The sequence below is a fragment of the Chinchilla lanigera genome, unplaced genomic scaffold (genome assembly GCF_000276665.1).
Source record: "Chinchilla lanigera isolate Chin_1 unplaced genomic scaffold, ChiLan1.0 scaffold00002, whole genome shotgun sequence".
NCBI lineage: Eukaryota > Metazoa > Chordata > Mammalia > Rodentia > Chinchillidae > Chinchilla > Chinchilla lanigera.
In genome coordinates, this window is record NW_004955403.1 from 55,022,189 (window position 1) to 55,045,883 (window position 23,695).

Here is a 23,695-nt window from a genome sequence, read left to right on the forward strand (position 1 = left end):
GGATGCATTTCCATTAATGATAAAAGTGCTAAAAGGTCAGATAAACAACACATGTTTGAAATGATGAACACAAGAAACTGATCAGTGAGGAAATGAAGGAATAGCAACAAAAACAAATAAAAACACAAACTCATTTGTTTCAAATGCAGTAAAGTAGATAAATATCATTATCTAGCAAACTGAAAAAGAAAGGAGAGGAAAAATATGTTAATACTAAGGAGTTGAAAATTCTGGGACAATAGAGATGTAAGGAAACAAATATTTTTCAAAATTTTTTCAGCATTATTTTAATAAAAATAAATTGCAATGTTATATAAAACCATAATAATTGACTTAAGTGGAATTAAAGTAAACTAACAACTATTATAGGTGTGAAATGTTCACTGTTAACTTTATGTACTCTTCCACCTGCATCTATCAAAAAGCAGCCAGGCAGAAATGAGTTTATGTATATATTTTACAACAACTTTTAAAAACAATTTTTAATGCAAATTGTTCATGTAGTCCCAAAATGTTTTACATCAGTTTCATAATGTGTGAAAGAATTCATCATGTACAGCATGTACTTTTAAAGTAATTTAAGATTTAGAGGGTAATCAAGAAGTTAACATTAATAATGTCAAAGCATAATATTTTTCTAATACATATATAAAATATACTTGGTGTAAAGGGATTTACATATATATTATTTGCTCATTTCCTAATCTCTTTATCTACAAAATCACAGGAACATAATAGGAAAATTTTGGAGTATTTCTATAAAATACAAAAATAATTCAGGGCACATAATGTCATCAACCCAAATCAATATGGTATGAGACAGATTAGCCAAAGCAATAACACACACATACACACACACATGGTTTAAAATTACATTTAAAAAAAATCTATTCTCCATTTGATTTTTACCTATTAAATTCAAAATAAATATTAAGAACACATCTTATCAAAGCTTTTGGTACATTATTTACATCAAAATTAAAGTTATGTTCAATTTTCTACATACCATAAATGAAAAAAATTAGTAAAACAAGTAGATCTACACATTTTCATTTACAGTACTAATGAAAATTTTATATCATAGTATTAATTCTAAGAAAATTTCATAGTGTTTATAGGGAAAAATGGTTAGATCATAAAGAGGATAATCTCATGCTTGCATAATGTAACATCTAGATCATAAAGAATGTTACCCCAAACAATCTTTAACTTCAATACAGGCTCAGGATAAATTGTTACAAGAAATGTTCTGAAATGTGCAGAAATTCATTCTAAAGTGCATGTACCACAGTTACAGCCTGTAAAAGGCAAGTCAAAAATAAAGAAGTGCTGAAGGAGAATCTACTTAAAACATCAAAGGAAGCAGAGTGCATCTACCATAGCTACAAAGAGTCGAGTAATGAAAATCAGGTAACTCCACGGAGGAAGACCAGGTTCTGCACACAGCCTAATGTTTGCACTTGGCCTGAGAGACATATGGAAGGTGCTACTTCCCTGCCGCAGGACCGTTCTGCTGTCCCAGGGAAGGTGGAGAGAACCCCGAGGAGAACGAGCCATAGTGTTAGTTGGCAGAGAAGAGGAGCAAGGAGCCTTACATCTGGAGAGGAGGTGGCCCCTGTGGGAAGTCTCCACCCACAGCAGCTGGGTGCACCATTCCACCTGGGAGGGATCCTAACCAGAGCATCAGAGAGAGCACGGCCTCCTTCCCCCCGACAGCCAGGACAAAGCACTGTTGAAATAGCAGCTCAGTGTGGCCGGTACCACCGCAAGAAATACACTTCACACAAAATAGACCCTATGCTCAAAGCTAGAAACAAAGAAAAGGTAAACACATTTAGTAACTGTTGAATTGAAATCCAGCTTCTCTCCCTACTAGACTAAAGCCAATCCAGTACTCAATGTCCAGCAGAAAGACACTAGTGCTATTTCTCAGCACAAAATTATTTCCTTCAATATTTACTATGAAAAAACAGGTTTAGATGTCAAAGAAAGCATGGCAAGCAATAAGCAAAAGCAAGGAAAAAAATCAGTCTGAAGAGAAAAGGCAGGCTCAGAACCAGGCTCAACCATCCCATGGATATTGGAAATATCACACAGGAAATTTAAATACTTCTCATAGTTTAATGGACTCAATAGAAAAAATGTGTATGTATGATAAAATATGTGACAGCAGAGAAATAGAAATGCTGGAAATGTGAAACACAGGAACCAAAATGAGCAATACCTTTCCAGTATTCACCAGGAGATTTGACAAGCAAGGACAAACTCAGATAACTTGAAAATGGGACAGTGGAATCTCCTCAAGCTGATAGATACAAACACAACAAGAACGAACATGGATAGCAAAGAAACACAGAATCCAAGAGCTATAGGCAGAACCAAACGATGGAATACACACTGCAAGGGAAAACCTATAAGAAGAAATATTTAAGAAATTAATTTCAGAGAACTGTTGAAAAGTGACAGATACTAAAGCCCTGATCCAAATTCAGTACTCAAGTTGGATTAAATAGGAATACAACAAACCACATCACCAATCAAAAACCAAACAGCTGAGCAGATCATGTTCAAAATGCTGAATACTAAAGACAAAGAGAAGATTTTAAGTAAGGCAGAGGGGTCGGGTACACACAGATACACACACACACATGCATACACACACAGACACACATAAACAAACATCAGAACAGCTAGGATAATGATTACCTTAGATTGTATCATCAGGAAACACACGATCCAGAGGATAATGAAATGTCATCTTTGAAGTGTGTGGGGAAAATGTCAAAATCTATCAACTCTTCACTCCATTCCCAGAGAAAATGCTCTATAAATGAGCAGATATGTTGTTTTTTGAAATAGGAGATATCCCAAATGATATCTAAGTTGATATTTAGATTCATCACATCCTGAGTAAAACCTCAGTATAAAATCATTTCAGATGTATAAGCTTTGGGTGTCGAACAAGGGAAGAATAGATTATCCAGAAATATGCAGTGCATGTATAGTCAGTGAAGGTGCCCACATAACCAAACGAAGACAGGATACCTGCATCAAGTGGTGGGATGTTTGGACATTTTTACAGCAATAAACGAACTTAGCCTTTACTGCATACAAAAAACAAACTATACTTGAGATGAATATTTATAAATGTATGTGTGTATGTTTTGTGTAGATATACACACACATATATATATACACATATGTAAACATGTTATTTTGCAAATCTATACATATTAATCAAATCAGTAAACTCCTGGAAAGAAATATAAGCAAAAAATCTTTCTGATTTCTGGGTAGGCAAATATTTTTTCTGTATTTCTCAGTAACAGTTTTCGTTATTTGAAACAAAAATTTTAGCATACAATTTTTAACTTCCCTGTCATTCATTTTACTGTATTTTGAGTTATTTGCTTAGTAGTTGCCTTGGGGATTACAATTATTCTCTCAACTTCAAGCCATCTGGGTTTGATTAACATAACTTATTTCAATGGTCGATGGAAGTCTTGTTCCAATAGAGCTCCATGCCCTCCTCTCTCCTTTGTGTTATTGTCACAAAAATTACATATGTGGGTGTTATTAGCCTATAAACACACCTCTGCAATTATTGCTTTATGAAATTGCCACTTAAATAAGAGCAAAAGGGTGCTGCAGAAATATGTATATGCTTTTTTATACTCGCCTGTGCAATTATCTTTACGGCTATTCCTTATTCCTTCACGGGTATTTCTCTTTACTTGAATTTACTGGTTCATTTTCTGGATTTGCGTGTACTTAACGGCCAACAGGTGTCTGAGGCAATGTTCAATTTTCTTCTCTCCTCTCTTTGTGTTCCTCCCAGTGGATAATTTGAATTTGCCTGTTTTCAAGGCCACAGATTGTTTCCTCTGCTAGATCAAATCTCCCGTTGAATTTATTTCAGTTATTGTGTTATTCAATTGCAAAATGTCTAGTTGTTTTTAAGAAATAAATTTCTTCCTTTTTATTGCTAATTCCCATTTGGTGAGCCACTGTTCTCATTCTTTCCTTTAATTTTTTCAGCGTTACTCCGTTAGTTTCTTGAACGTGTTACAAAACTAGTTTAACGTTTCTCAAATCCAATGTCTTGACTTCCTCAGGGGCAGTTACAATTAATTATTTTTCTTTCTGGGTGTATATGCTTTCCTGTGTCTTCATCTATCGCATAATTCTTACTGAAAACTGGACATTTAAAATAATATCATCAGGTTGTGTTTCTAGAAATGAGATGTGCCCTTCTCAAGGTTTGTTTTTGGTTGTGCTTATTTTTGCTGTTTTTTGGTCAAGTGACTTTCAGGAGCTGATGATCTGCTTGTTGTGTTCGTCCCTCTAGTCCACAGCGACTGAAGTATCCCTCAGCATGGTTAGGGTTAGGTGGCGATCAGCCTGAGATCTCCTTAAGTAACGAATGCTACACCTGCCCTCTCCCACCAAGGGACGTGGTGAGTGTGTTTGAGACTACTTTGTGTCCAGGCTGTTTACAGCTTTGTCTCAATTTTAAGTTTCTGGTAGAAGGTTTAAGAAGAGCTGGAGGAGATGCACTGTGCACACTCACAGCTCTTCACGCAGGTGTGTTCTTTTCCGTCTTCTGAATCTCATACACTTATGTTGGTATTGGTCTCCAGGAGCTGCATTGGTATTAGTATTAGCTGTATTGGTATTAGTCTCCGGGAGGTGAAAACACTGCTGCTGATTGTTTTCGTCAAATGCTCTGGGATGAAGATTTTAGGAAGAGAGCAGTGTGCCAGATCAGATAATGACAATATTCTGTGAATGGGACTTTTTCAGTTCTATGGGCTGAATCCTGTCTTGCAAAATCCATGTGTTGCATCTCCAGTAGCCCAGAATGTGACATCGTATGGAGATAACACATTGACGAGTTGTGTTACAATGAGGCAATCAGAGTATGCACTGGGCCAGTCTGACCGGTGTCCTTCTAAGAGGAAAGACTGACAAGCAGGCTCCAGAACTGTAGATAAAAGGGGAGAAGCCTGTGTGAGACAACATGGGAAGCTGACTGCCCGCAAGCCGCTGGGAGAGGCCTCAAGAACAAGTAAACCTCCCAACACCCTGACCTCGAACTTTGAGGCTGCAGGAGTTGGGAAACACTCTGCAGGTTAAGCACTCTGGTCTCGCGTATTTTGTTACCGCAGCTTGAACTGTTACATCCAGAAAGCTGGGGAGAATTCAAAATCAAACAGTGCTGTGCTTACAGGGATGGCCAGGGACTCCGGATCCCACCTCCAGCCCTGATGGGTGCGGCAGACTCGGTTTCCATAACTTCCATGGCTGCAGGCTGATGGTTGCAAAGAAAGGGGTGTGTGTGTGTGTGTGTGTGTGTGTGTGTGTGCCAGGCAGCCTTCTGAGTGCTTTCTGTGTGTTAAGTCACCACGTTCTCAACACCATCTGAAAGAGAATCACTCCCATTTTCAGAAGATGACACTGGATTTCAGAAACAATTTTTTTCTTCCCTAAAAGTCTACATCCAGTTATTAGAAGATCTGAGTGTAAAATATACAGCTCCAATTAGCAGCGGGAGGCCTGACGTCTTTGACCTAAGGTTCTGCAGGCACCCACCCCTGGGGGCAGGGAGTATGACCACCAGGAGAACATGCACAGGGCAGAGTCCAGGTCCTCCGGATGAGCCAGCTAGCCTCATATCCCTTATGGATCCTCACCTACATTCAGAATACAGCCACCTAGTGGAATAACTCTTTTCTTAGAAGCTATGTATTTTTTTGGAACCAAAATGAAGAGAAGTCATTAGCTATCTGTGTTCTGGCTTGAATCCCCCCCTCCCAACAAAAGAACTCATGTTCAAATTTAATTGTCACTGCAGTACTATGGGGAGGGGAGGCTTTTAACATGTGGTGAGGTCATGCTGGCTCTACCCTTGTGGACTAGTGCTGCAGACCCAGGAAGGGTGCATTACTGTGAGCTGTGCTATAAGCCCAAGCTCACCCACCACTGACAGCTTATCCCGTATGAAAGCTCAGTGCTCCCACTGGACGCCACCCCTACCAGTCTCTGGTTTCGTGGGCCAAGTACATGTCCGTGGTACCAGTTTGCTCAGCCTGCAGTGTTCTGCTACAGATACAGAACCAGGAGGGGCCCTTGCTTCCGTCCTTCCCCTGCTTCCTCCCCACCCGCCTCCAGCGACTGTGCAAAACCGGGACCCTGACCTGTAAACAAACTGTCAGATGGTCCTGACACAAAAGACCAGGGCAAGCCACCATCTTGGAAACCTAGAACCTTGGGACATTTGGGACAGGCAGTCGTGGTGTCTCCAACAAAACTCAGAATCTCCCTCCCAGGAAATTGTTTTCTGAATTATTTTTGTGTGAAATGATTTGGATTCATTGTCTGAGAAGTTTGTTCTGAATATATTTCTAGGAAGCCTCTCAAAAGCTATATAAGATTAATTTCCATGAAGAACATCATCTGTATTTCATTCAGAGGTAATCTGAAATAACACAATTAGCACACATGGTTGCACCTACGGGACACAGGCACACAGGGGCCTGCTGCTGCGGGGCTCAGGGCTCATGCTGGCTGACGCAGCGTGGGCAGTGCACGGAGCTTCGGCGCATTTAGGGTTTTTGCGCATAACAACATTCCTGCATACATACTGTACTTCAGTAAAGTGAAAAGAAACCTTTAGGTAATACTGGTTTATTTCTTGTAAGTGTAACTCCTTATAATTATAAAAGCAAAAAACCATGCTATGAGAAACAACCTGATTCTTCCCTACGTCTGCTGAATATCTATTTATACAGATAAAGAAAGACAGTAACGCCACCTTTCTCACGTTTAGTATAGAGGAGTTTTCCTCGTCTTTAAACACCTTGTTGAGAACAGCGCTCAACTGCGGGTCTTTCCTTCTCACCTGAGTTTTCCTTCTCCGTGGAGACCTGCTGCATCATTAGGTGCCAACAGCCTGCGCGTTCCCTGGGGGCACAGAGCACCTCTGCGCCGTGCCGGCACTGTCCTGTGTGGCTCTTACGGCTGGGCAGGGAGTGTGGGGAACAGGCTGTGCGTGGCAGAGGAGCCGCACGGGAGGGTGGTCCAGAAGAGCGGGTTCCTTGGAGGGCTTGGGCCCAAGTGGGTGGAGGGAGAGAGGGAGGAGAGGTATAGACCTCGTGTTGAACTTTAGCAAATAGCTCACCTTGAATAAGATTCTACTGATTCCTCATCAGAAAACATGAAGATATCTTCAGAGTCTTCACTTTTAATCATTTTGCATTAATTCCTAGGTAGGTAAATAATCAATGCAACTTAGAAGATATGTGTTTACCTTGAGCTCTAAGAACTTTCTGTCATTCAACTTATATTGTTCCTCTCTCTCTCTCTCTCTGTGTGTGTGTGTGTGTGTGTGTGCTTCTCTCTCATTTTCTTCCTGTAGATAACACATCATCTACCCACTTCCACTTGCTCTCCTTGCCCGCATCGAATCTCTGCTGTTAGGGTACACAGCCTGCCACGTATCCCCTCACCTTGAATTGAGCTTCATAGTCCTCACTTTTGACATGTCCACCAGAGTGTGTCACTTGCCTTCCAACTTGCTTGGCCATAAACTATGAAGAAGATCAGTTTCCCTAAATAACACCTTCATTATAGTGAATGTACAAGCTATAGAAGGAAACTTAATACCAGTCAAGTTTGTCTTACTCCCCACCCCAAATTTCCCCCCAGTTCTGTGAAGCAGTGTGCCTCTCAGCCCTATTAAACTCCAGAGGCCCTGCCACCTTGAGCCAGGTCTGCTAACCGGTCCTCAGCGTGTCGTTACTTACCTTACAGCTGCTCAGCTTCTTCTTGGTAAAGCTACGAAACGAAACCTTCGAATCAGAGGTAAGGGAATCATCCTTCTGTGGCTTCTCCCTCTCTCTGCTAGGGGTTTTGTTTCCTCTCCGATGCTGCGGTCTAAGTCTTTTCGACGTGGAGAGCAGCGGCGGAGGGCTGAGTGATTCTTCTGCACAGACCCTCTTGCTGGATGGAATAAGCACTGGTGCTTCCCCTGGAAGATCCTTTGAATTGAATTGGTGGAATTTCTCTCATGCATGGCTACTTTAAAAACCTCAAGGGAAATAATAAAAACTTTGCTTACGTGTGTTGGTCCACAGATCCAGTCTTCTCATCTGTTGTAGGAAAGTAAAATTTATGTCCTGTCTGAACCTCAGGGTGACTCTGAAGGCTAAATTGAATAGTGTAGGTGACAGTAATATGCAGGCCACAAATGTGATGTATTATTATAGTTCACTGGTTGCCTTTGAATTCAAAATATGCAATTTGTTTATAAGTTATAATCTTATGTCCTGTTGTAGTTTTCAGCCTGCAAACTAGCAGATGAGGCCTTCCCAAGTTGTGGTAATTGCACTCACAAGTGAAAATACTTTTCCCTGATACTCAATTTGTCCTACTGGGACCATTTACCCATCACTCATACTACACCTCTTCTGGATTTTAGAATCATTTTTAAAAGCCATAAAAAGCTCTTGAACAAATCATGTAGAACAGTTGTTCTGACAACATAAATGTTCCGTGCATCAAAAATCACATAAAAATTATCCAAGCATTTATGAAAATGCATCCAAAAGAGCAGGCTGTATTTTTGATCAGGACCCCTACAGCTGTACAAGGGAGTGCCAGCTCACCCTTGCAGAGGTGAGCCTGTTGCAGCCCATCAACGCCACCACGGGTGGAAGGTCTGCGTCACTGGGACCAAAACAAGAAGCATGGGTTCCTCGCCAAGGGGAGGCGACTGCAGAGGAAGCACAGATCACTTTTGTTGATTCTTCACCTGTCTGTACCGTTGCACATAGATTTTGATTTTGGAAAAATAGTAGCCTTTTAGATTATGCTGTTACTATTTCAAGCTATTTCTCTACACTGTTTGTTTTAAAATCAAAGTACTGCAATACGGGTGTAGTATAACTTTTCATTTTTTTATTAGTCCACATTTGAAGTTCATAGTATTTACATTCTTTCTGGGTAGTTGGTACATGTACGTAGCACATCTTAGTTCCTTTTTTCATCCTCTTTCCCTTCCTTCACTCCCCCTCCACCCATCTCTTGCTCCCTTCTTTTTGGTGTACTGTGATCTTTTGTGGACTTTTTCCCAATTGAAGCCATTATGAAAAAAAGAACCATCACATAAGCCTGAAGATTTGCTGTACAGCTCTGATCATGTCCATGTCTGCCTTTGCAACCTAAACACAAGATTATATATATATATATATATATGCCCACTTGTGTAAGCAAAATGAGCAAGTGTTTATTTCATCACAAAACACAGATCTAGGGAAATGCAACATCAAGATCACACTCTGTTTTTCTTACCTTTGGGTTTTGTTCCTGTAAAAACATGTATCAGTTGGAGAGTAAAAACAGTAAATTAATATTTTAAGAAAAATAGCATAGCAAGCTTTGCTCTTAAATAATTTAATTACTTTGCACACTGTATTGGCACAATATATTCTTGTTGATTAGCAATGTATACATGCATATCAGCAGCAGAAAATATTGGAAATACTTTTGCATAAATATTGTTTATTTGCTAGGTTCTAATTCTTTTTGCTCTCATTGAACCATACATTTCCCAAATATAACATTCACTGCATGGTGTTCAAATTGTCCAAGCCTCGTAACCTCCATGTACCCAGTCTCCATTCTACTGGTTATTACTGGAAAACTTCCTCTTGTATGTCTTAAAAGTTCTTTCTCCTGCAAGGGTGTAACCGACATGGTGACTGTGATGTGGTAGTTGGATTGCACACAGAATATTTCAGGGAAGTTAGGGCTACAAGTACTGCATTTCTACTTCCTTTTTACTAGGTGAACTGATGCTTCCGGAATATGCTATATCAAAATATCTGGCATAATTTGCAGGCATCTTTGGGGAAGAGCTGGCTGTAAGAGGGACGGAGGAAGGAAGGAATGCCTTCAGAAGTCTCTGCGGCTCCCACTGGTTCACATGTTATTATGAGATGAAGGTCAGAGAAGAGGGGATTTTAAAAGACATTATGCAATTTTAACGTGGGTGCCCAATGCCACTCACGTGTATGATGGATGTGAAACCATTCCACCTCAGCCCAGGACCATCCCAAGAACACACAGACAATGTGATTTTTTGGAGCACAACATAAGAGAATCTTCTCACCCTCCTCACAAGGAAGGTGCAACAGACACTTGGAGAGACCAACAGCTGAGGTGCAGGTGGAGTGTCGGAACCCACACTCCGGGGGCGGTCTCAGTGCCTTGGCTCAGTTATCCTCAGCAGCAACCCTCAGCCAAAGGGGCTTTTCCCAGAGAGAGCAGGACAGAGCTCAAGACACTGAGGTAAAATGTGAAGAAAACCTGTCTGCAGATACCTTGTGCAAGGCACTCTAACTTCCTGCCATCTATCCCTTTGTGTTCTTTTTTCTTGGAGGTCAGCTCTCGGTCTCCACATTACAGGAAATAGATTAAAGGTGTGCTGTGCCCGGACACTTCTGAGTTGCTGGTTCCAGATGCTCATTGACTGACCTTACCGATTTTCTTCAGAACTTTTCAGTTTTCAACAGTGAAGCATCTCATTTTTGGGAAATTCTTCCCGGGATACAGAAAGGCCCAGTTTGCAGTGAGGAACGCAGACTTTGGGGAAGAAGGATGAAGCCCTCACAGCGGCTCTGAACACAGGAGCTGAAAGCTGCACTGCTTTCAGTGTCAAGTGTCTGTGCGTAGATTGTGCTCCTACGTATGTCCACGGTCACTGGGTTGCCTGTCCCTGACCAGGGTGCAGCCCCAGCTCCTGCTGCTCCCAAGGAGGGGCCGTCAGTGCTGCACCTGGCCAAGTGCACACGGGATGGGCCAGACTGGAGATGGGGACCCGTCGCTCCCCGAGGGTCTGTGGGAGGGATGCAGAGCCCTGCACGGACCTGGGGCTAGCTCAGGTGCGTCACTGCAAACACCGTGACCTCCGTGAGGTTCTGAGAGTGAAAATAAGCAGGACGACAATCCCAATACTCGCACGATCACCGACAGTGAGGGCTGAAGGTAGATGGGAATACACGGGGCCTGATTAACCGAGGAACAGAGCAAACCCAGCCTCGCTGAACTTCGGAGAGATCATTACAAGTGGCTTTGAACTCTGACCACATAGAAATTCTAAAATACCAATGCCAGGATGCTATACCAGACAAACTAAATGTGGTGGTGAGTTCTGTATGTTTGCGAGTTTTTGAAATAATTTGCACCTTGTTCTGATACAAAAACTACTGCATATTACTAAGACACTGTGTTCGTAAGAGTTTAGAAAGAGCAGTGCATTTGGAACTGCTCGCTGGGAATCAGCCGTGGGTGTTTGCAATATTCAGTCTATATTCTCTGTTCATAAAATTTTATCTTCATGCTAGGAGGAAAATACGTGGAATAGCAGAAGGAAATGTTATGTTTTTCTCTCTCATTTTTCCTAATGAAAGAAAACATCCCTATACGGCTTAGACCTACTCCTAGATTTTTCAAGATCTGAGCCAGAAATAAGCTACTCTCCAGTTTTAAATTCCTTTTAGCATTTTTTTTCTTTTTTCAAGTTTGAATCCAAACAATTTAAATTTGTCATCTCTCTCTGGACCCGTGAGATGGTAAGAGCTTCCTGTGGCAGAATACTCATCAGTTTGCACAGCACTTTATATGAACAATGACATTTTATCTTCTTCCCAACCCCTTCCCATAAGGACCACGGAACACAGAACAAATATTTAATATTTGGATTTTACAGGAAACCCACTCAGTGCGAGGTGCAAGTTGTGACACAAGCGACAAGGCTTGACTCACAGTTCCAAGGTGCGCGCGTGGATGTAGCTTCCTCTGTAGTCAAACCAATGCCGCTTCACTCTTCGTTTGGTTTGGTGGCTGTGCTTAAAACTCTCTCAGCTCAACTCGGCCTCTGCAGGAATGCTCAGGCCTCCAGCGGGCCGCCCTCTTCCTCATCTGCCTGAGTGAGCTTGAGTCTTAACGTGGGTGACGGAGGAGGACGGGTCACGTCACCCCACCAAGAGTCCCAGCAGAACAGCGACAGTCAGTTTGGGAATGAGCACACCGCCCTGAGTGGTACTCACTCCCTTCCCTCTTCCTGTGCTGTGTGGGGTGCTGGAAAAGTCACACAGAGGCTGTGCGCCTCGGGGCTGTGGTGCAGCAGGACCGCAGATAATCCATCCTGTCTCCTTCCCGCATCTCTGCCTCTCAGCCTGCCAGGGCTGGCAGAGCCGCAGGGCCCAGGCTGTGGGCTCAGGGTTCTTCCTTTGTTCTTGCGCCGCCGCTGCTCCTTTGAAATCCACCCTCTGGGCAGCAGACTCGCTTGCTAGGAAGCCGTGGTGACTACTGACTTAAAATGAAGTTCTTCAAAAATTAATGTTGTAATTTCAAAATACGATTTTCAATATTTCAAAAAGTATTTAAGGCAAAGCTGTAAAAGTACCTCTCCACAGCTGTGACTTCTGAGGCTTTCTGTTATCTCAGACTGATCAGGTCTGCAACCTCCCAAACGAGTGGATGGTGAAGGCGTGAATAAAACAGACAAGCGGTATGATTTTAGGACTCCAGGAGGATCAAAACCCTCTAGCAGAATTCAAGATTCTCTGGGGGCTGAGAAGACGAAGTTCTCTGCGTGGCCTGTGTTTATTTGGTTTTCAAACGAAGGGGTTTTGAGGAAAGCACAGGAACTGAGAAGGACCCTGGGAGTCAGTTCAAAGACTTCCCTGGGTAGTAAGTTACGCCACTCAGAAGAACTGCCTTATCTCTAGGTTGACATTTATTGCAGGAGTGAGATGCCTGCAGTTACAGTCTCTAGTTAGTATATTGGGATGGGAGCCAGGCGTCCTCAGCTGTGGCCTTATCTTGTCCTTTCAGGAGTCAGGGCCTCACAGGCCACTACAGGCCTCAGCTGGGACCAGTGACTCATAGAGTTTCGCTTGCTATGAATCCACTGCCCATCTCCAGACAAGAGGCCTAGTCCTTGGACAGACTCAGAAGTAAACATCGAAAGCCAGTTGATTAATTTCAAATCCTGCTCAGGGCTGCTGTGTAGTAGTCTCCATCATTCTCTCACATTGCACATTTTATTTCATTTTATAAATTCAGTCTCTGTATAAAAAGAGTGCCTGCTGATGTTTTCTTTCAGAATCATGGACACACACATGACATGGAGGTGGGTGTTTAAAAGTGTCCCTCCCAGAATGATAATAAATTTTTTGTTTTAAATGAGGAGAGCTAAAGGTAAATTTAATAACTACTCATTAGTTCAGTCTGACAGAGATAAGAACTATGTTTTATAGTTTGTCTTTAAGTATTACCAATGGGTATCTGTAATTAAATAGCAACACTTGAGGGATCCATATGGCAATATCCCTGAATTATCAGTTCCAAGACGATTAAGTTTCCTGGCAAATGCAGAATCATGAGAAGACTGTTTCTATCAATATGCAGTGTCATGAGTATCTATACATCAGTGTTACAGGCCAGGTGCTGTTCTGATCAAAGAAAAACTATTCTTAATGGCCACTTTATCTATTATCTACATTAACTCTCAGACAAAGCAAAACACATTTCATAATTCCTCTAAGTGAAACAAAATCCCTTATGAATTCACTAAGTCTTTTAGGAATGAGAGAAAAAAGAAGACATAACTTCTAGAGAGGATATGTTTAAGCACGGCGCCTTCATAACCCGAGTTCTGCATTGCATGAAACAATAGCATCAGTGCCCATAGGCTGCATGCAGACAGGGAGAGAGAGAGAGGAGGGAGGGGGGAGAGGAAGAGAGGTTTGTTAGCTACTTTGCTCGTTGGGAAAGGAATCATGCTCTCCAGCCAATGGAGCCAGATGAATTCATGCTAATTCTGCATTTACTGGTTAAAAATAGACTGATTGCTTCTTAGCAGTCATTCCAGGTTGTTCCACACGTTTCCGGGACCAAATCCACAGCAATAATTAGTCAGCAGTAGTTTAGAATGATAGGTAGGCTTGGGAAATTGAAAGTGCAGTGATTTGGACTGTGCTATTTTTCATTATGCCTTTTGTCTTTATTTCTGGGATGTTGAATGTCTTAGATAATATGTAAAATCCAAAGACCAGCAATGGCAAAATATATGTAGTCTGACTTTTATTTTACATGTTATTTTCTTTACTTGTGTATTGAATTAATAATGCGTTCATGTGCTTCACATCTCTTAAGAGTGAAAATCTTCCTGCTGGCCTCAAATGCCACCTACTAAGTTCCACGCTGAAAGTAAATACTGTCAATCATATTTTGGTGTATTCTTTGACAGTCATCTTAGCTGTCTAGAAAGAAATTCATATATATTCAGGAACATGTGTGGTTGTGTGCACATACATTATACATTCATATATAAATTTACATTATATAGTTTTATAATAAAAGAGTTATACATTGATGAGGATTTTCTGGAGCAACAAAACTGAATAATATTCCAAATGATTCAGTAGCTGCTTAGCCCAAGAAGCTGCAAGCCACAGGACAAGAGGGATGGAGGACGCAACTCTAGTCCAAGGCTGAAGGTCTGGAAGCTCCCTGGAGAGTGACTGGTGTGAGTCCACGCTGAAAAGCTAAGGAAGCTGGAGTCTGATTTCCAGAGGTGACTGCAATAGCAAAAGACAACCTACTCCAGTGGAACGGAGCTTTTCAAAATGCAGGCAACTTCCTCCTCCTTCCTGTTTTACTCTACCTAGGCTACAAACCTATTGGGTGTTGTCATGCAGAGCTGAAGTGTGTCTTCCCCTGTCATTTGCTGTGCTGCATGCCAATCATTTTCCCTGATACGCCCAAATTGATGCTGTACTCTGCTGTGCATGTCCTACTCCAGTCAAAGTGACATGCGATGGCTACAGTCACACACACGCACATCTTCATTTATAAAAGTGTTATCACTATAACACTCACCTGGGTCTGGCTGTACTTTAGTCAGTGCTCTTCTTATACAAAAATTGCATGGATTCATTCAGCATCATGAGACATTCCAATGCATTTATACTGCATATGATGTTCAAATTAGGGTAAACATACCTAACACCTCAAATATTTATGATTTCTTTGTTAAAAATATCCTTTCCTACCTTTTAAAAATTATACGGTACATTATCCCTGATCATTCTACTATGCTGTGCAATAGACTAGCAAAACTTATTTCTTTGATTTAAGCATCACTTAGAAGCCTTTGCTCTATGGACTTTCGCCTGTAGGGTCTTGCTGCATTGAAGACAGAATTTCAAAGACTGTCCCGCTTCAGCCTATGATCCCTTCTCATTCCTTCCTCCAGCAGAGCAGCACCTCAAAGAATGCTGCCCTCTGTATAGCCAGGCACTGGTTTCTGCTATTACAAATCATGCTACAAGATAAACACACACACACACACACACACACACACACACACACGTCTCCACACATTTGCAATAGATGCTGCGCAAATAAACCCTGTTCCACTTTCTCAATGAGTTTTGCTTTGCTCACCTAAACACTTGGCAGGAAAATATCCACTTTGCATGATTGTTATGAACCTACAGTGAAAGGTCTAGAGAAGTTTATGGCTGGAAGGAATTTAAAAAATAGTAAATATCAGCACAATTCGTATATATGAGAATATTTTAACAAATCCATTTCTGTTCTTTGGTATCAGAGCAACCCTAGGAATTTACCTACTAGAAGAATTGAACTGAAGTGGAATTTGGGACTCTTGAGAGTTCAAGTCTGCGCCAACCACGGCAGTGGCTGAGCTCTCCGAGCTGCACAGTATACGGTACAGCCGGGAAAGACATGCGTTGTGCAGGGAAGGACTTACCTGGTCATCACTGGTGACGGAGAAAGTCCACCTTTATCAGGCCTTCCTACCTGGTATCATTAATCCTCGAATTCCTTGATTCTTTATTTCTTTCCTCTTCTGAGACAATGAAAGATTTCTTTGCTATATTTAAAATTCTTTCTACCTTGGAAATTAGTGTTTCTAAAGTTAGTCATTGCTTTCTGAGAAATGCAGGTATTTAAAAAAGGATATAAAAAGAATTTTAAAATTAGAAATACTCTTCAAAAACTGGTTATCATCCTCACAGGAACACAGATATTAAGAGATCTATTAAGTCCGTGGTTTTCTTTCTGTTTTGTTCAGTTTCATGAGATTATGATGTTACGAATTAATATTTATGTGAAGAGATAGCTTAGAAAGAGAAATTTAACTGGAATGGGTGCTAATGTGAATCGATGCATTTTAGGTCCTTCTTAAATATGATAAGCAGCAAGTGTAATGGTAAACACACATTTAAAAAACTTCCCCCTAATGCAGAAAGGGAGACTCCCTTAGCCTCTAGTTAGAGCCCTTTCCTTCAGAAAACTTATCAGTAGAATTTCTCTTCTCTGCCCTACTGAGATATAAATCTTTATAAAGACCAGTTCAAGCTGAATAATGCCTTTTCCAGGAAGGTGAAGTTACTTCCTGAGGTGTCACCGTGAAAGAAGACAGTGCCTTGTCTCAGCACCTGCGGATTTCTGTTCCCAACTAACAGAAGTTTCCCTTTTTAAAGACACAAGAAGTTTATTTTTCATTTAAATACAGCTGGCCAGCTACCATGAACACCTAATTACTCCCAACACCGGGGAGCTCCGGAGTGAACTTGTAACCGCGCTGGCAAGTCCTCTTACTTGAAGACTAATTATTGTTCACCTGGGGAACATACATGAAAAACAGTCGGTGATATCTGCTTGGCTGTCTGCATAAAATAGTGAGATGTCTTTCTGTCATTGGCATCTTACTGAATTACATTTGATGTACATCACATTCTGATTTAATGCTTATTAATAATTCACTTTTCTCCATCTTTCTGAAGAGTTTTCCTGGGATGGCAGGAGATTTTGATTTTTAATTGTTGTTCCCAATATAAGTAACTATAATTATTAAAGATCAGTAGAATTTTTATCATAAATGTTTGCAATTTTGAGCTTTTCATTATATACAGGGTACCTTCAAAGTCAGCCTTTCTCACTCTCCGTCAGAGTGAGGAACGCAGCTTAATCCTAGAAATCACAGGGAGACAGGATAAAATTATTCCTTTTATCCTGAGTTAAAATTAAATGCCATAAAATGGTTTCATAGTGCTTGATATTCTGTCAAAGATATTGAAGAAAGGCAGTAAAAGTTGTATTTTATGTGTAAAAACATACATGTAAGCCTTTTTTGCTAAATATATCTTAATCACCCACCAAAAATTTACAACTAAAAGCCTGATGTGTATGTTATACATTTCTATTTTCCACACTTTCACCAAAGCTACACATAGTTTTAACAGTACTGTTCTATCTAATTATTTATTTTACACATTTTATTATCTATGTAATTAAACCTTGTTTTCTTTTGAGAGTGAATGTATGTGCTTCAGCTTTACTACTCTTCTATACATTGATGATTTGGGTTTGCTAATATTCTTCTTAGAAATTTATGTCTATTCATGGAAGAGAGCAACTCATGCATTTTTAAAATCTTCTTATGCAGTTTTGATATCAAGGTCTCGCTGTTGTTCGAAATTAAGACTTCCTTTATGATTTCTGGAGACATGATCATAAAATTGGTATTATTTCTTTCCTAAAAACTTGGAAGAACTCCCCTTCCCTTAGACTCTGCCAGAAACAGTTCCTTAGAGTTGCTTGATGATGTGTCTATCTCTATAGTTCTCTCTTCCTTCTGGGTACCCATCAATCATCTTCCTTAGAATAATCTCAAAGTGTGTTACAAACATCAGCGCACTCCAGTCTGAACTCGTAGTGTGAACGTCATTAAGTAGAGTTCCAGTTTTTCTATAAAAATGTGCATCTAAACAAATGCAAATATCCCATGCATGCAGAGGCTGAGTTTTCAGAAACTCCATCTGGAACAGTCCAGGACCCCTGGGGACCTAAAACACGCCCCCTTGTCACAGGGCTTCTCACGGCTCTTCTAGTGATTTTCTGCCACACATCAGTTTTATATGAGCTCAGGTTTTCACTATGGTGTCCAAGCTGGTCTGGAATGTATGCACCCAAGAGACCCTCCTGTCTCAGCCTCTGGTGTGGCCTCTGGGACTGTGAGTGTGTACCACATCATCCTGCTGATGTTTTGTCACTGCTGTGGAGTTATCTGCATTGTATGGCTACCTCAGTTTGTTCATGTGCTCTTTTACTGATAGAGGTCTGTGTTCTTTCCAGTTCTCTTCCTATTTTGAATAAAGCTGCTATAAATATCATACAAAGTTTTCATGAACCTGTGCTTTTCATTTCATATGGGTCACTCCAAATATATCACAATTTCCCATGGCTTTGAAAGCTTGCTCTGTTATTGTGGTTTAACTCTGGCAGGGAGTTGGGGGCAGGGAATCGTGCTTCCAGAGGGACTGTGAAGTACCTGGGCATCTGGGCTGAGTTTCCTCTTGAACTTAGTGGCTAACTGGCACTCTTCCTTATTGGGCAGTCCTCTCTGGCTACATCTATTGCTTTAAAATAAGTACAAGTGGCCCCACACACTGCCTGCCAAGAAAAGGGGAAATAAGCACAACAGCTACTCTTAGCTCGGTCCACAGTCTGCCACGGTGCCTTCTTCCACTTTCCCATCCACTGTCCTGACTGAGCAGGACGTGTTCTGGGAGCCCTCCCCTTTACGCCTGTCTCCCACCTTTTGTACCAGCAGTGACCAGTTCCCGGCAGACCTCGCTCTGTGTCTGTGGTTGTGCCTTGCTTTCATTGTTCCAGTGCATTGTTATTTCAGACCAGATCAAAAGTTATGCTCCACTCACCACAAAGAGCCAGATTTAAAAATGAAAACTGAATGTAAGTTTATATGGTCTCCTCCTCCTGTAATGTCCAAAGGCAAAGAACTTTTGCAGTATTAATCAAACCTAGATGATGTTAAAGAGATTAAAATCTCTCATGTCACAATACATGCAGAGAGGATAGGATTGATGAAGACACCACATCCAAAGTCAGAAAACAGAACAAACTGGAAAAACACACACAGCACCTTACCCCTAAAGGTACACATCAAGGTCTCATCTCCTTAGTGTTACTAAGGTCTTTTAGATCTAGAAATTAAAGAGAAAGTTTTGTGGAAAACGGTGAATGGACATGAACAAATATTTCACAAAGAAAACATTTCTTAAACTTAGGGAAAACTGCTCGGACTTGTGCTGACAGAAATTCCAAATAAACCGAGAGTCTCTCTGACAAAACACAGAGTTGAGGAGGGTCTGCAGCAGTGGGCACTCATCTGTGTTTACGAGTGTGTGTGTGTGTGTGCATGTGTGTGACAGAGAGAGAGAAAAAGAGAGACAGAGAGAGGCTGTGCTTTGTGTGTGTCAGGAAACCCAATAGTAGTAAAGAATGTGCTTAAACTTGGGCCTACAACCCCTCTGCTAGCAACTCATTTTACTGGACATCTTTGAAAACACAACGTTGACGCTGAGCTAGCTTGGTTCTTGCAGACTTCTGTCATCAAAAGTAAAGAGTTGCAGATGACATGATACACTTTGATCCTCACAAAGCGATGCAATTCACATACTGTGACACAGGTGCTGCATGGAGCTTGGGAGCGCTCTCTTTGAATTCCTGTCATTCCACTGATTTTGAGCCAACCTCATCTATTGAAGGCTAAGAGAGCTGAGCTTAAATTAGTGGTTTACACTTCTAGGGAAGAAAAATGCAATAGATTTTTTAAATAATTCAGTGACCTTACTAAATTATCTTGTTAGTCTAGTAACCTGTGGAATAATTCACAATTTCTCTAGAGTAATTGGTGAAGGCTGTTTTCTTTCTTCCTTAGTAATTTTCATATTAATTATGATGTAGGATTCTGTAATGGTTAAATTTATGTGTCAGCTTGGCCCGGCTGTGGTCCCCAGTTTTCAGTAAATCACTTGTGTCAGTGCTGCCGGGGAAGCAATTTTAGATGTAATTAACATTTCCAGCTCCTGTTTAGTAAACCAGGTTCTCTTCTTCATTGGCCTTTAGTTGAACGCCTTAAGGGCAGAGGCGCAGGCTCCCTCCCAGAAATGAGTTCAGCATCCAGGGCTCGGTCCGGAGATTCGCCCAAACTCCTGGGCTCAAGTTCAAGATCACAGGGACTCACCTGTGCCTCCAGCCTGCCGGCTGCCTCCCTACTTGGCACTTGCCAGATGCGACCCTTAGTCCTGGTATCTCAGCGCCACTGGATAAAGAACCATCAGCAGATGAGCATAGCAAGCTCCGGGCTCTGCCTGGATGGGCGGCGGAGCTGCTGTCTGGGGTGCACTTCGAGGCTCCCCCATTCCATTCCTCTCTGGAGCTGCTTGTTTCCCTACTGTGGGCATGGATTAAGCAACTGTGCTCTGCCAAAAACAGATGTAGTAAATGAACGCTTTCCTCTTTGCGGCTGTACACATCTTGCGGGTACTGCGCCTTGGCTGTGCAGAGCTGAGGAACACACTAGTTCAGCAATTACATCCACTAAAATAACCTCCTTTCTCTCTCTTCCTTTTAGCTTTTCTGACTGGCTCTTGATTTACAAGGTACATTTGACATGTTTTATCATTAAAAATTAATTATGAGTCCTAGGTTGCTTTAGAGTTGGGAGGGCTTCATCCCTCCCCTTCCTCAGGTCGGAATTTGTTTCAGCGGCAGCTTTGGTCAGACTAGATACGCGTGCTCCAGTTGGGAGAGAGCACCAGGGTTCTGGGTGTCATAGCTACTTTTGTAGGGCCTACCACGGGATTGATAAGTTCCAAGACAATATGTTGTTTAGTCTTTGTTTCTTCTGTTTATTTAGTATTTATTTACTTTCTTATTTTACCAACAGCAAAGTGTGTTTCAAAAGAAAAGGTGAAGAGTGACGGAGAAAGTGAGCTTGGGCCAAAGAAAAGACACAATTAACAATTGTTGTTGTATTACATATTGTACCTTCAAAGTGGTTACTCAGGAAAACAAATGTAGGCATGCAAGACTGATCAAATAATTAATCGCTAACTGCTCCTTTCAATAAGCAATATAAGACAGTAGTATAACTATGTCAGCTATGTATAGCTAACATAGCTATGTGTATATAGTAACATATATACATGTTTTTCCCCTTCTTTCTCTTCTCTTTTCCCTCATCCCAGTTGCTCTTCACTTTTGAGCAGTTTCCTTTCATTTCACAATGTTTATCACACCTCCTAATTTTTATTCACTCTTTCAGGTTCTTATACTAGTGAGACAATATGTCACATTATCTGTAATTCAGCATTGCTTGTACTACTCTTAGGCTACTTTGTAAATGGTTGTCTGTTAATGTGTTTCCATTCTTTTACTTTTAAAATAAAAATATAAAAAATAAAAGGTGGAAAAGCAAGATGAAGTACAAGGAGAAAGCGAGGTGGGCTCTCCTGAGGAAAGCCGCCACAGCCCCTTCTGCTTATGGGGATGTCGTGGTTTGGGGTTTTTGTAAAGGGAATAATATAATACAGGACACATATTTTATAAGACTATTTATGATAGTCACCCAAAGAATCATATACAAGAGAGTGTAGGGGATCTGTTTACACACTAAAGACGAAAGAATCCAGTTGAGGGCCTGGATCCCATGATGATGTTCTACATGAGTTCAACTGAAGACCTAGAGCTCATAACCATGCCTCTTATGAGTCCAGCTGGAGGTCTAGCAGCCATGACAACGTCTCATGCAGGCCTGTTTCATGGATCTGTGCTGGGAAGGCCCAAAGGTCAGTGGTGGAATCTAGAAAGTCTGTGCCAGTGGGATGAAGGATCTGTGCTAGCAGCCTGAGGAATCTACACTGGAGCCAGGAAGCGATGCTCAGAATAAAAACCAGAGCTCCCCCAAAAGGCACCACAGCCATTCTCAGCAACAGCGAGGTCCCCAGTTCCTCCAATGATCAGGACAGCTGAGTTCCCATCAGGAAAGCCAATGCAGCAAGCTTCTCCAGGAGACTGAGCTGTGCACCATCTTCCCCTCCGGAACCGGGAAGCGATGCTCAGAGTGAGGACCAGAGCTCACCCAAAGTGAACTAAAGCCATTCTCAGTGCCAACAAGGTCCTGAGGTCCTCAGAGGATGAAAACAGCCAAGTTCACCAGGAAAGCAGCATGACGAGCTCCTCCAACAGAACTAACAGCTTTTCTCTGCTCCCAACAGCCTCTTTCAGCTCCCGAAAGGCTCCTTCTCCTTCTCCAGTTCTGCCTCTTATGCTGCCGGCAATGACCCTCAGGTGGGCCTCCCACTCCCAGCACCACGCTGGTTCAGTTCACCTGGGGGTTACAAGCTGACCAGTTGTTAGTCCACTACAGGGGACTATTTTTCTTTTAATTTTGCATAAGTTTAAGAAATTTTGCCTGATGTGGAATGAAATGATTTCTAGTCAACGTTGGTGAGATTAAACTGATATGGGAGGCTTGGTCATACCTTTCCTTCTAGATAAACACAAAATAAAAAGGGAAAGCACTCAATTCACAATTTTCCTGATGTGTGGTATAGCTGAAACAATTTTGAAGACTTTTTTTTTCAGTTTTTGGACACAAGGTATCACTGTGTAGCTCAGGCTGGTCTTGAATTCACTAATGTAGCCCAAACTCGTGGTGACCCTCCTGCCTGGGCCACTTGAGAACTGGGATTATAGGCATACACCATCATGATATTGAAACTATTACTGGGTTACTTTATTATACTTTGTTCTAACCTTGCTTTAACAAAATATAAGAACATTCTAGAAATGTCATTTGACGGCTTAATGTTTATGATGTTCATCAAAATCTAAATTTAATTATTGTGTTTTTGGATAGTATAGTTATATCTAAAAGTTCAAATATATTAAAATGGTATTTAATTATATTTATCAATTTAGTAAAATTTCTATTTGCCACTCATAATAATAATATATAATTAAGATAATAGATAATGAATTTTATAAAATTATTTTTCAAAATTTGACATTCCCACTTTGAATGAAGTAGACTTACTCCTTAATTACTCTTACTCTAAGTACTTTGACCCTGTATTACCTCCTGTACTTTGTATTCTACTGAATCACCTGTATATCTAGCTTTTTTTCTTGAAGAAATTGTTTTAAAGGCAATTGTTTGAAAGTAACTAGTGGAGCCCTTCTTCTGCAACTTTGAAGTCACTTTTGCAAGTGCTTCTTATCACGTACATGACTATGACATCCCTTTGGAATGATCTAAGTTTTATTTGATGGAAATCATAATCGCCGTCTGCACAGCCACCCTCATCACCCCTCATTTTGGTGAATACTGACACACTCAGAACTAAGTCCCAGCCGGGCGTGCTGGTACTGGGCTGTAATCCCAACACTCGGGAGGGAAGGCTGAGACAGGAGGATCAGGGCCAGCTCAGCTACATCGTGAGTCCAAAGCCAGCCTGAACTGCATAGCAAGACCCTGTCTCAAAAAACAAAACTATGTCCAATCCTTTATTATATACTGATGCTTAATTTTTAAGATAATTCTATAAATTAGACACATGATTTCAATTCTCAAGAGAAGAGTCTGAGACCCAGAGAAATGGTGAGCACAAGAGAGGAGTGGGTCTGGAGGGGTCTGAGGCGTGGACCCCGCTGCAGCCGCTCCGTGGCCTGGCTCCCGTGGCCTACTGCACTTTGACCCCTCCACATCCCGGGGAAGGCGTTCCTTGTC